Below are 5398 nucleotides of genomic sequence, written 5' to 3'. Positions count from 1 at the left end.
CTTAGAAATTATATTTGCAAAAACTACTTGAGATGAATTTAATTAACAGTTCACAATTTACCATGTTTTTGTTGATTTACACATTTGTAAATTAATGGTATTGGTGTTTGGGCTCAGCAATATATGCGATAGGCTGGCATGCTCTCACTTGAACCATGTCTATCCTAGATTTTTGCTGGTTGTTCTGCAGATGGAGTCACAAGGAACTTTCTGCCTGTGTTTTGGCTTCAAACAGTGATCCTATAGATCTGAATTTCCTAAGTAACTAGATTTACAAACATGAGCCATCTGCACCAGGCTGGTGTTTTATTTTTACATTGCTTATATCTTTTTCTCATCTTTCATCTACAGTTGTAGAGTCATGCCCATTCTACAGATTGTCTACTACATTGACGTGCATACAGCATGTATCAGTAAGCTTGATTAAACCAGGTGCCTGTGGCTCACACCTGTAATCCCAGCTACTCGGGAGGCTGAGATCTGAGGATCATGGTTTAAAGCCAGCCTGAGCAAGAAAGGCCATGAAATTCTAATCTTCAGTTCATCACCAGAAAACTGGAAGTGATGCTGTGGCTCAAAGTGATAGAGCGCCAGCCTTGAGCAAAAAGCCCATGGACAGCCTTGAGTTCAAGCCTCTTGATTGACAAAAAGTAGAAGAGGTTGACTAAGACGTTTTCCTTTTCTCTTAACCAGATTTTGGGTTCCTCCATCTGAGAGAATAAAGTGATTCCTTGCAAAGAAGAAGTCAGTAGACAGTACTAAATTGTGCTCTGGGCTTGCAGATCATCTTGGAACTCAGTCAACGTCTATTTAAAACTTGGCTATTCTGGTAGGATGATATGTTCTTCTTTGCTAACTTAGATTGTTATTAGCAACTTTGTCTTTTATTCTAGTGTAGTGATTATTTATGCTAAGAGAGAAGCAGTCAAAAGCCTCAAGTAGAGTATTTGGAATTCTCTTCCCTTCTTAGTACATAACATTGTGATGCAGATATTACAGCTGAGAACTGTGCTCTGAAAAAAGGGTTAAAGAATTAAGACTGTGAAATGATCTCTAGGGAGGGTTTGTAAATATGACCCCTATAATTCATTAGTTGAACTAGAGGTGAATTTCAAATGTTCCAGCAAATCTTAGTTTTAACAGTAATCTACTTAATTTTTCTCAGTATCATAAGAGTATCATCATTTGCAAACCCAGTAGAGATAAGAAGAACATATATTTTAAACAAAAAATCATATTTGAATGCTTGGCTTGGATTTTAAAATTGTAAACATTTAACTTTGCAAAGAAGCTCAGGAAATCGGCCCTCTTGAAACACGGCTGAGAGAGAACTGAGCCTCCAGCACTAGAACATGGGACAATGAATGTTGCCTTCCCATCCTTTAGAATGTCATCTACTTGGAAGAAACAGGAGTCTCTGACCATTTGCTCCAGAGTTCAGGTCTGTTCTGTGATCGAGACGGGCAAAACATCAGCACCTAGTTGTTTTCACACTTTTGTGTACATCCAGACCCTAGTTATCTGGAGACTTTTGAAAACACAATTCTTTCCCTTTCTCATGCCTTGTTCTGGTTAAGTAAGTATAGGTTGAAATAGCTATGAAAACTCTCTTTTTTAATAACCTGGGAGAAGTATCATAAAAATCCCAAATGGGAAAAGAGAACATTAGAAATTATGTGTGTTTCTATGGGTTGTATTTGAAAGCTATTATTGGGAAAGAGATGAACTCAGTAAAGAATTGCTGTGTCTCCAAACAGGAATGAAAAGGAGTAGAGGAAGTCCTCAAGTTCAGGGGACTTGTTCCTGGAAGAAGTAATTACTTCTCAATCTCAACTAGAAAAAGCTAATACTAGAAAGGCCTCCAAGCAAGAAGCCTAAGATTGAATCTATATTAGTGAACCAAAGCTTACTGTTGTTAAAACAACTGAATGAACCAAGATCTTTCAGAGCAATCAACTAAATGTGTTCTGCCCAGTAAGACTCTCCAGTGACTAGGAAAAAAGATTAAGTGCTGGACAGGCCTCCTGAAAACTCAAAAAGGAGATGACACAATGAACTTGTATCATAATACCTGTTTTTGAAATAGGGTCATCCTCTAGCCCAGGATGGCCTTGAACTTGTGATCTTCCATATTCCATGTTATTTGGCTGAAGATTTTCACCTTATGGTGAAGATTTTCACCTTATGTGTGAAAATGATATTGAAAAAGAAAAAAGTCCCTGGATGAGGTCCTTTGTCGCTATTGTTTCAATTGTCTCTATTGAGTCGTGAACAAAAGGAAAAGGAAAATGGCCAAGATATGTTGAAGAAAAAGATCAGCAGAGCTCTTGGTATGAGGTAAAAGATAATTTTGCTGGGTCCTGCATCAACTAAGCATCCCCAATGTTGAATCTGTGTCCTTTGATCTGAGCTACTCTCTGCTGCTGTCAAGTTTGAAGTCACCTTGACTTCCAAGAAAGACTGGATAAGCAATCTTTTGTGGACAGCAAACTGCCCCAAACTACATCATCTTCTTATCTTAAAGCCAACAGCCAAAATGCAGGAGATCACCCTACTCCTGTTCTGTTCTAGTAATAAAGTGACAGCTTCTCCAGGACTTCCCCAAGGACAAAGACTGAATTAATTGCTAACCAACCCAGACCTTCAACTTGGCACTGTTTTAACTAAGCATATATTCTCAGCTCTGCCCCAATTCTCCCTGTCTAACCTGAAGTCACTGTCTACACTCCTCAAGATGGCTTAAAATGTACTGAAGTACATCTTTTCATTGATCCCATGTCATCAGTCTCCTTTTACTTTGGGCCTGGGGTCTGAAAACCTGCTTTCACTGATAGATAAGCAGGGTCTTATGGGTGGGAACTACCTGGGGTGTGTAGTGTTGAAAGAAGGAGACATGGTCTAAGCAACATGCCTTGTCCTCATAGCCATCCTGGCGACTAACTTGGTGGTGGGGGCTTTTCACCAAGCATCCAAAGCCTATAATTCTTTGAATTGCAGATGCTGAGCTCCAGGAAAGCTAGGACAGCTGTGCTGTGATGTTGGTTAGGCCCAGGAAAGCCCTGCTCCTTGATCTTGATGGCATGCTTTGTTTATAAATAACACTTTTGTTAAAGTTCCACCCCAACATATGTTTTCTTTTTGTCTTTAAAAGCATGGTCAAGGTTCAGTTCTGGGCTGCAGATCTTTGAGACAGGAGTCTACCCAGCTTTCCAATAGACTCCCAATTTGACCTCTCAACATGTGGCTTCTCTGTTTCTCACTGATTGAGTTCCCATACAACAGTGGAGGGGTTAATGAAGTGTCTCTAGGAGAAAGCAGTGAGACTTTTAATATCTTTAGACAGCCTATGTGCCATATCAGTCCTTGGATCCAATCAATAATCAGAGACTTCATGCAGCTTTCATGAGTCCTCTGTGCATTGTTTAGCCTCTCTGGCTGGATGCCCATTTTGGGCACATTCTGCTGGGGTTTAATCAACTTGTTCGTGCACAAGTTTTCTAGGGACAAGGGGCACATTATGTGTTGCCCAGAGGTCCACATGCAAAGCTATCGAAGGCCAGGGTGTTGTGGCATCTAGGGACCTGCATTTGAGACTACTCAAGACTACAATGAGCTTCTATAGGAAGGGGCCTTTACCCCTGATTACCTAGGCAGATTTTCTTTCTTTCTTTTTTATTCCTGTCACTGTTTCCCCATCTTGAGGACAAGAAAGCAAAGGGATGAAGAAGCTGTGGGAGCCCTCTCTAAAGAAGACAAACTAAGGACATAGAACTGAACCAAATTAGAGGACAAGAGCCTGTTTAAAGAAGTAGATCTGGCAAAGGAAACATACCTTTGGTCTAAGAGGCCAGAAATGGAATGAAGATCTTAGTCCCTATCTTGCCACAGACAGAAAAGAGCCTGAACAAGATTCTGGGGACTCACTAAGGGGTTCTCTCGAATTCCACTTCAGTGTAGCTAAGGAAGTCTTGTAAAGGAAGACCCTCCAAGAGCGTGCAGCAGGGAGTCAAGGAGATCTTCTGAGAGTCTGCTCTTGGACTTTTTCCTTCAGAAGAGCTCACATTCCGCAGGCCAGAAAGCCAATGTTAATGTGAGGTTTAAGCGTCTTCCTTATATTCCTTTAGGCATATGTCTGTCCAAGAGTGGCATAATTGGATCATGTTAGTTTTGTGTTTAGTATTTGTGTGTGTGTGTGTGTGTAGAACTTCCATACTGACCCCATAGTGGCTGTGCTAATTTACCTTGCCTCTACCAGTGTGTGCATTTCCCAGTTCTTACCCACATTGATACTCATTTGGAGTGAAGGAGATGGAATGTTAGTATCAGTTTGATTTGCATCTCTTTAAAAGCTCAGGATTAACCATTTCTTTATGTGTTTATGAGTAACTTGCATTACTATCTGTTTTAGTGGTTTTTTTCTTCTTTTTTTAACGTCAGTTCTGGGGTTTGAACACAGGTTCCAGGTGCTGTCCCTAGAATTTATTTGCTCAAGGCTGGCACCCCATCATTTGAACTACAGTTCAACTTTTGGCTTTTTGGTAGTTTTTGGAGATAAGAGCCTTAATGACAGCACAGTGATGTTCATTGCAGCACTATTTACCATAGCAAAGATATGGCACCAACCCAGATGCCCCTCAGTTGATGAGTGGATCAACAAGATGTGGTATTTATACACAATGGAATTCTATGCTGCTGTCAGAAAGAATGACATCATCCCATTTGTAAGGAAATGGAAAAATTTAGAAAAAAATCATATTAAGTGAAGTAAGGCAGACTCAAAGGAACATAGGCCCAATAGTCTCCCTCATTTGTCATAATCAGTAGAAACCTTGGGCTTTCCTAGCAGAGATTTACAATAGAACAAAATCTAGAGACATTAGGCCAAATAGTATGACACTAAATGTAAGGACCTCCAGGATAAGGAAACAAAAGCCATATAATGAATGACTATTGTTCTTAATGTACTATGTTATCTCTCATCTCTTTTGCCATCCCTCGGTTATCTCATATTGTTACAATATTTCAGATTGTTATCTGATATATTTTATACGTGCTTAATTAGTTATTTGAAATAGGATAGGGAAGGGGGGAATCAAGATAAGCGGAGGGAGGGTGGAAGGGAAATGGGGACCATGTCATGAGAAAGGGTATCAATGTTTGTGAAGTTATGCACCTTCTATCTGGTGAATATAATGTAACCCTTCTATTAATCACAAGAAAAAAAAGAAAAAAAAAAGAAAACTGAAAAGATGCATTGTGTCTGCTATTATCATACTGTGTTATTGATATTATTAATAGTATAATAATTATATGTATTTGGTGATTTTGATATTTCTGTTTGAATAAATATTAAATATTTTAACAATCTGCAGGGAAAAAAAAGAGCCTTAGTGACTTC

The sequence above is a fragment of the Megascapheus bottae genome, chromosome 7, assembly GCF_031878675.1.
Source record: "Megascapheus bottae isolate mThoBot1 chromosome 7, mThoBot2.hap1, whole genome shotgun sequence".
Classification (NCBI taxonomy): domain Eukaryota; kingdom Metazoa; phylum Chordata; class Mammalia; order Rodentia; family Geomyidae; genus Megascapheus; species Megascapheus bottae.
This window is presented reverse-complemented; position numbering follows the sequence as displayed.